Here is a 9,093-nt window from a genome sequence, read left to right on the forward strand (position 1 = left end):
CTAGGCCTTATTATTGGATTATTATTACTTATTTATGGACTGATGATACGGTCTTGAGCCATCTCTGAGCCAGCCTTCCTTGCTGCGGGTTGATGTGCCCACTTTGTGAGTGGCAACGTGCAAATCCATCCATTTCTCCAATTAAATTCATGGCTTCCGTATAGAACTGGAAAAGATCCATAGGAGCGCATAGGAAAGAACATGTAATCAAAGCCCTCCTGACAGATGGCCATGCAGCCTCTGCAGAGAAATCTCCAGAGAAGGAAACTCCACTGGAGTCTGGAAACCAACAAACTCATTGGGGTGAACAACAACTTAACCTTGTTAAGAACACATCTGAGATGACTTGAGATTCAGAATTGAAGTCTTTTCTACACACACACATATTAGCTCATTGCAGAATGAGAAGGAAATTGCAAGAGAAGGACACTGTGTGTTGTTGCTGCCGAGCCTTTTCTCCAGAAGTGGACTAACCTGCCTCCAGACCACAGAGGCACACTTTTGCGCAAGTGAGTGATACAAGGACACAACTGACTCACACCAAAGCCTCCTTCTCCATGGATGTGTGCCACACGATCCATTGTTCTCACACACACTTCCCAAATACCCGCCAAGCCTCGAAAGAAGACTTTCAAATACAAAGACTCTCTGGATGTGCGTCCTGGTCGAGCTAAATTCCACAGTGAAATCATCCAAATAAACCACTATATATTTTATGAATTTAACATGTGGTTTTTTAATACACTACAGCATTTTATTAACAGCTGCGTGCCATGACCCTTTTTGACGTGGACTGTGGCATGACATTCTGCAATTGTCAGGATGTGATAACCCAGCAGTACTTGCTGAATTGAACCCTATTTGTGTCTTAATATTTGCACTAAAATGTGCGACGCAAGGCCAATATTTTTACAATATTTTCTGTCTACTTGATCTTTGTGAAACAAATTGCACACCCATTCCTCCATCCCAAGGGTCATGGGGAGAGACCCCAGAGACCATTTCTGGGACCATTTATTATCCTCGGCTGTTAGGGATTGTGGGACTTGGAGTCCAAAACACCTGGAGGGCCCAAGTTTACCCATGCCTGGTATAGATGGACCTCCAAGTAGAACCATTTCAAATTGTGACCAAAACATAGACCTTCGGCACATCAACTTTGCCTTGTGATGATGAGGATGATGATGAGGAGGAGGTCGGCAAAGTCTGGTTGTTCTCCAAAGTGAGTCAGGCTTCACTGGAAAACCATCTCTTTCTTTCCTCCCGTCCGCACTATTTTTAATCCTGCACATTCCTCCCTCGATTCCTCTTTTACAACGTGCTTCAGATGAAAGAGGAAGCAGAGAGCAAACGGGTCAATCTTTGCTGCAAATGGCATTTATAGCAATGCATTAGAACCAGAGCTGGTGAGCAGCCAATATGTTTGAAGGTTGGATTAGAACCTGGGTTCGGATTCCCTCTCCGCTGTGGAAACCCAATGGTTGGCCTTCGGCGGGTCACACGCTCTCAGCCTCAGAAGGCTACGATGTTGGCAAAATGGAAGGGACCATAAGCCAGAAAATAGTAGACTTTTGCATATATAGCTTTACCTCTGCATATATCATATTCGCTTTATATAGACAACTAGCTGTGCCCGGCCACAAGTTGCTGTGGCTTATGGAAATGCTTTATTGGCCAGGGGAATAGCAATGTATAGCCTTGCAGCCTCAAAAGCCTGAACCCTGGCTATACCCTGGCGCCACTGTCGCCAAGGGGGTTGCTAGGAGACGAATAATTTTATGGTTGGGGGTCACCACAACATAAAGAACTGGATTAAGGGGTCGCCGCATTAGGAAGGTTGAGAACCACTAATGTAATGGCACACAGGGAACTCAGCTGTTAGACTAAAAAACCATAAAATAATTTTATGGTTGGGGGTCTCCACAACATAAGGAACTGGATTAAGGGGTCGCGGCATTAGGACGGTTGAGAACCGCTGGTGTAATGGCACACAGGGAACTCAGCTGTTAGACTGAAAAACCATAAAATAATTTTATGGTTGGGGGTCACCACAACATAAGGAACTGGATTAAGGTGTCGCCGCATTAGGAAGGATGAGAACTGCTGGTGTAATGGCACACAGGGAACTCAGCTGTTAGACTGAAAAACCATAAAATAATTTTATGATTGGGGGTCTCCACAACATAAAGAACTGGATTAAGGGGTCGGCGCATTAGGAAGGTTGAGAACCACTAATGTAATGGCACACAGGGAACTCAGCTGTTAGACTAAAAAACCATAAAATAATTTTATGGTTGGGGGTCTCCACAACATAAAGAACTGGATTAAGGGGTCGGCGCATTAGGAAGGTTGAGAACCACTAATGTAATGGCACACAGGGAACTCAGCTGTTAGACTGAAAAACCATAAAATAATTTTATGGTTGGGGGTCACCACAACATTAGGAAGGTTGAGAACTGCTGATGTAATGGCACACAGGGAACTCAACAGTTAGACTGAAAAACCATAAAATAACTTTATGATTGGGGGTCACCACAACATAAGGAAGGTTGAGAACATTAGGAAGGTTGAGAACCGCTGATGTAATGGCACACAGGGAACTCAACTGTTAGACTGAAAGACCATAAAATAATTTTATGGTTGGGGAACTGGATTAAGGGGTCGCCGAATTAGGAAGGTTGAGAACCTCTGCAGTTGTTAAAGGCAGCCTAGTATTGGGTTTTTGCAGGGCCGAAAAACAAGCCCATATTTAGGCGGCATCTCGAGAGGAGAAGCTCCGTCTCCGGCCGCAGCGTTTCCCAACCCTGACACGATGTTGTCACTCCGCGTCCAGATATTTCCTGTCCCCAAACCTCAGCGCTATCTTCCCCATTTTTCGCTTCCTCTTGACGAGGGCAGAGGCCCCTTCAAAACCAGGGGCCCCTTCTTTGGGGAACGGCAGTGCGCCTCTCGAACCCGGGACCGACAAAAGGCGAGGCCTCAGTTGCTATTTGGGTCCTGTTCACCCCACAATCTGGCTATTTCGACCCCTGGAAACTTTGCCATTCAATCCATTGCTTAAACTGCAGGCCTGGGCAAACTTTGGCCCTCCAGGTGTTTTGGACTTCAACTTCCATAATTCCTAACAGCCGGTAGGCTGTTAGGAATTATGGGAGTTGAAGTCCAAAACACCTGGAGGGCCAAAGTTTGCCCATGCCTGACTCACTCTAGTATGGACCACTTTTAAGAATATCTCCAAAAACTGTTTGGAAAAGTAAGTATATTATTATTATCTAACTGAACTATTGTCACTATTTTATTTTTACTATGTTATCGTATATAATTATGTTTTTATTTTGGTGTATTTTTGTCTTCTGATGACGTGTATTAAGTATGTATTTTATTTCGTTCTATTATAATTATCCGAGCTTGGCCCCATGTTAGCCGCCCCAAGTTCCTTTGGGGATACAAAAATAAAGTTATTATTATTATTATTATTATTATTATTATTATTATTAATTTTCCATGCTTTCTTGCTTTCTGTCCCTTATTATTAACACAAAAATAATGGAACTAGTATAGCCCCAGAGACAATGTACAAAAGTAAAGTTATTATTATTATTATTATTATTATTATTATTATTATTATCCATGCTTTCTTGCTTTCTGTCCCTTAATATTAACACAAAAATAATGGAACTAGTATAGCCCCGGAGGCAAGGTACAAAAATAAAGTTATTATTATTATTATTATTATTAATATAATTATTAATTTTCTTGCTTTCTGTCCCTTATTATTAACATGAAAATAATGAAACTAATATAGCCTGGAGGCAAGGTACAAAAATAAAGTTATTATTATTATTATTATTATTATTATTATTATTAATTTTCCATGCTTTCATGCTTTCTGTCCCTTAATATTAACATGAAAATAATGGAACTAGTATAGCCCCGGAGGCAAGGTACAAAAATAAAGTTATTATTATTATTATTATTATTATTATTATTATTATTATTATTAATTTTCCATGCTTTCATGATTTCTGTCCCTTATTATTAACACGAAAATAATGGAACTAGTATAGCCTGGAGGCAAGGTACAAAAATAAAGTTATTATTATTATTATTATTAATAATAATAATTTTCTATGCTTTCATGATTTCTGTCCCTTATTATTAACACGAAAATAATGGAACTAGTATAGCCTGGAGGCAAGGTACAAAAATAAAGTTATTATTATTATTATTATTATTAATAATAATAATAATAATAATAATAATAATTTTCCATGCTTTCTTGCTTTCTGTCCCTTAATATTAACACGAAAATAATGGAACTAGTATAGCTCGGAGGCAAGGTACAAAAATAAAGTTATTATTATTATTATTATTATTATTATTATTATTAATTTTCCATGCTTTCATGCTTTCTGTCCCTTAATATTAACATGAATATAATGGAACTAGTATAGCCCGGAGGCAAGGTACAAAAATATAGTTATTATTATTATTATTAATTTTCCATGCTTTCTTGCTTTCTGTCCCTTATTATTAACACGAAAATAATGGAACTAGTATAGCTGTGGTTCATTTCGGTGATTTATTTTCACTTATCTATACGTTGTAAAGTCACCTTTAAGTCATGGGAGTTGTAGCATTGCAAGGTCTTGAGCCTTTTCTGCCAAACTACGTTACGCCATGGCCATGAAAGTGTTATCAAACTGGATTAATTGTACAATGCGGATGCATTAAACGAACGCCAAGAGAGCTTCGGAAAATACCGCCTGATTCGATTCCTCTCCTTAGTTTGAATTTGCAAAAAATTTGAAAGCTTTAGACTATTTTATTGTTTGCATGCAATGACAAATAAGACAGGAAATAAGGGTTTTAATTTTAATTAATAAGTCATTATTAAAGCCACTTCTAAGCTGAATACGGACAGAAAGAGTTATGTCCAATTTATAATTTCTTGGTTAGAAAATGATCAGAACACATAGAGCATTTCTCCCCAAAAAGCCATCAGCAACACATTAAATTAAAACTACAGTAGAGTCTCACTTATCCAACGTTCTGGATTATCCAACGCATATTTGTAGGCAATGTTTTCAATATATCGTGATATTTTGGTGCTAAATTCATAAATACAGTAATTACAACGTAACATTACTGCGTATTGAACTGTCAAATTTGTTGTATAACATAATGTTTTGGTGCTTAATTTGTAAAATCATAACCTAATTTAATGTTTAATAGGCTTTTCCTTAATCTCTCCTTATTATCCAACATATTTGCTTATCCAACGTTCGGCCGGCCCATTTACGTTGGATAAGCGAGATTCTACTGTATTGCAGAGTATGAAAAAAGTGCCTGTTTTGACACTTTTTCTGCCCCAAAAATACTTATTTCCTCCGTAGTAAGCAGTGTTTTTGTGCAGAAAATATTTTAAATCAGCAAAGCATATGTTTCTCTGCATGCAATAAATATTGCATGCAGAGAAACACATGCTTTTCCGTGTTGAAATATTTTCTGCACAAAAAACATTACTTCCTATGGAGGAAACAAGTATTTTTTGTGCAGAAAAAGTGTCAAAACAGGCACTTTTTTCATTCTCTGCAACAGTTTTAATTTAATGTGTTGCTGAAGGTTTTCATGGCTGGAATCACCGGGTTGCTGCGGGTTTTCCTGGCCGTCTGGCCATGTTCCAGAAGCATTCTCTCCTGACGTTTCACCCACATCTATGGCAGGCATCGTCAGAGATTGTGAGCTCTATTGGAAACTAAGCAAACGGAGTGTACAGTGTGTGTGTATATATATATATATATATATATATATATATATATATATATAGATGTTTTTTTAAAGATATTTTAAAGATGTTTTTAAATTGTTAGATTTTAGCCTGTTCTTGTAAGCCGCCACGAGCCCTAGGGGAGTGGCAGCATATAAGTTTAAATAATAAATAAATAAATAAAAATATTTCTGAACTTAGGGTTGCAGTGAGTTTTCTGTGCCGTCTGGCCATGTTCTAGAAGCATTCTCTCCTGACGTTTCACCCACATCTAGGGCAGGCATATTCAGAGGTTGTGAGGTCTATTGGAAACTAGGCAAACGGAGTGTACAGTATATATTTCTGAACTTTGGGTTTCAGTGAGTTTTCTGGGCCGTCTGGCCATGTTCTAGAAGCATTCTCTCCTGAAGTTTCACCCACATTTATGGCAGGCATCCTCAGAGGTTGTGAGGTCTATTGAAAACTAGGCAAATGGAGTGTATTCCTGAACTTTGGGCTGCATTAATTTTTTTGGGCCACGTGGCCATATTCCAGAAGCATTCTCTCCTGATGTTTCACCCACATCTATGGCAGGCATCCTCAGAGGTTGTGAGGTCTATTGAAAACTAGGCAAATTGAGTGTACAGTACATATTCCTGAACTTTGGGCTGCATTAATTTTTTTGGGCCATGTGGCCATATTCCAGAAGCATTCTCTCCTGATGTTTCACCCACATCTATGGCAGGCATCCTCAGAGGTTGTGAGGTCTATTGGAAACTAGGCAAATGGAGTGTACAGTATATATTCCTGAACTTTGAGCTGCATTAATTTTTTTGGGCCACGTGGCCATGTTCCAGAAGGATTCTCTCCTGACGTTTCGCCCACATCTATGGCAGGCATCCTCAGAGGTTGTGAGGTCTGATGGAAACTAGGCAAGTGGGCAACCTCATTTCAGCAAAGTCATTTAGCCAAAAAAAAAAAAGAAAAGAGGTGAGCATTAGATTCGGGTCATAGTAAGGGTGGTTTGCACTGAAATTAACTTCATTGTTTTCTCCCGAAGCAGGACAAAATAATGATTGGATTCTGTCTGAGTCTCTCCTTCTTTTCCTAGATCTCCGACGAGGAAGAAATTGCCGTCGCGGCTGACTACGAACGGACGCACGCAGGGCTTCCCTCCGTGTATTTGACGATCTGATCGCACACTCCGTCTGCACCAGAGTGTCAGTTTGTCAAATATACAAAGGGCGGCCTCTGACCCGCCACAAGGACCCGGACTCTTGGCCAAAACCAAACGGACAACCGGACACCTTCCGACAGAAACGCAGGCGACTCTATGGACTCCAGAGTTATTTATTTATTATTTTCTAGCTGTGCCCGGCCACGTGTTGCTGTGGCATCGTCCTAAGTGGGATTCCTCAGGGAGGTGTTAGCTGGCCCTGATTGTTTCCTATCTGGAATTCCCAGTTTCCTTGTTTTCAGAGTGTTGCTCTTTATTTACTGTCCTGATTTTAAAGATTATATTGTTCTGTATTATTATACCACAGGGGCCCCCTGGTGGCACAGTGTGTTAAAGCGCTGAGCTGATGAACTTGCGGACCAAAAGGTCCCAGGTTCAAATCCCGGGAGCAGAATGAGCGCCCGCTGTTAGCCCCAGCTCCTGCCAACCTAGCAGTTTGAAAACATGCAAATATGAGTAGATCACATGTCACCAAATCTGAAAACATGTTCTGTCTCTGGTTTGGAAGTGTTGTTTCCTGTTTAATTGAAAAGTGGTTACTTTCAAAGTAGTTGTTCTGCTCCAGAAACTTTGTTTTTGTGGCTGCCACGAAGTTGAGAATTGGTGGAGACTCTTTTAATGAGATATTTATAGCAAAACTCGGGAGAAACGTGCTATAGCAGGATGATGATGATGATAATAATAATAATAATAAACTTTGTTTTTGTGGCTGCCACGAAGTTGAGAATTGGTTGAGACCCTATTGTGAGATATTTCTTGCAAAACTTGAGCAAAATGTGCTATGGCAGGATAATAATAATAATAATAATAATAATAATAATAATAATAATGTAATAATAATAATAATAATAATAATAATAATAATAATAATAAACTTTGCTTTTGTGGCTGCTACAAAGTTGAGAATTGGTTGAGACCCTATTGTGAGATATTTCTTGCAAAACTCAAGCAAAATGTGCTATGGCAGGATAATAATAATAATAATAATAATAATAATAATAATAATAATCTTTGCTTTTGTGGCTGCTACGAAGTTGAGAATTGGTTGAGACCCTATCATGAGATATTTCTTGCAAAACGTGAGCAAAATGTGCTGTGGTAGGATAATAATAATAATAATAATAATAATAATAATAATAATAATAATAATAATAGGATGGTGTCCCTCTTGCAAAAGCAACGTTTTGGCACCACCAAATGACATCGATAACCAAGGAACAATATTGTGTTACATATGTGTTATTCTATAGGGAAACTGGCCATTGGGTTTGGGCTTTCACAATGAACACACCAACAGAGAAAAGCATTCACGGAAATATAAATACACAATTCCTAATTAGATCTTTATTGCTGCCTTGACAAAACTGCCAAACGCTTGGCGTTGTTTTTCAGCCATAACTATATCCTGGTTTCGATGCAACAAAAAGATATTGAGTGAAGCTTTAAAGGAAATGGCTATGATCTCAGGGTCAGGAATAGGAATGCAAAACCATCCCAAGTTTGTGCATTTTGATCACAACATCGCAACTTCCCGACAGGCCAATGGGTTTTGTCGTATCCTTACAGAAAACGCTAACATTGAGAGCAACTCCATGGAACGGATTTTGGAGACGTGAGCTCTGAAACGCATCCAACTTCCCTTTGCGTCTGCTTTGGTGCTCAGTCTTATCGGCGTTCCCACCACATCTGTTCCTCTTTCAAAGAGAGATGGAAACAGGGTTGTTGTATGTTTTCGGGGCTGTAAACAAGCTCTCTTTTTGTTCCCAGTCCCAATTTGGAAGCATCGATCCCAGTTAAACCTTTGCATTCCCACTTTGCCACCTTGCTTTAAAAGTGTCCCGGTGTCTCTTTCCTCCTCCGCCTTTGTCCCCAACACACTTCGGTGCTTGCAATTTGGGCACAAACCCCACAAAATAGTTGATAGTCGGGTCCTTATAACTGCCATATAATCCAGATCAAAGCAGATGATCTGGATTTTATATGGCAGTATAGAAGGTGCCTCAGGCTGCATCCAAACAGCCATATAACCCCGCATATCAAGGCAGATAATCCACAATATCTGCTTTGAACTGGATTATATGGAAAACTCATATAATCTTAAAAGAAA

General features: G+C 39.3%; 1 long non-coding RNA gene and 1 other non-coding gene across 2 annotated transcripts; both read left to right on the top strand.

Moving 5' to 3' along the window:
* Positions 1 to 3,211: 3,211 nt before the first annotated feature.
* On the top strand, positions 3,212 to 7,536 carry LOC134294115 (uncharacterized). The gene is made up of 2 exons (XR_010001095.1): positions 3,212 to 3,253; positions 6,861 to 7,536. It is a non-coding gene; the product is annotated as an uncharacterized LOC134294115 (long non-coding RNA).
* On the top strand, positions 6,910 to 7,002 carry mir223 (microRNA mir-223). Its single transcript, NR_129934.1, has one exon. It is a non-coding gene; the product is annotated as a microRNA mir-223 (primary transcript).
* Positions 7,537 to 9,093: the final 1,557 nt, after the last annotated feature.

Source organism: Anolis carolinensis, unplaced genomic scaffold (assembly GCF_035594765.1).
Source record: "Anolis carolinensis isolate JA03-04 unplaced genomic scaffold, rAnoCar3.1.pri scaffold_12, whole genome shotgun sequence".
NCBI lineage: Eukaryota > Metazoa > Chordata > Lepidosauria > Squamata > Dactyloidae > Anolis > Anolis carolinensis.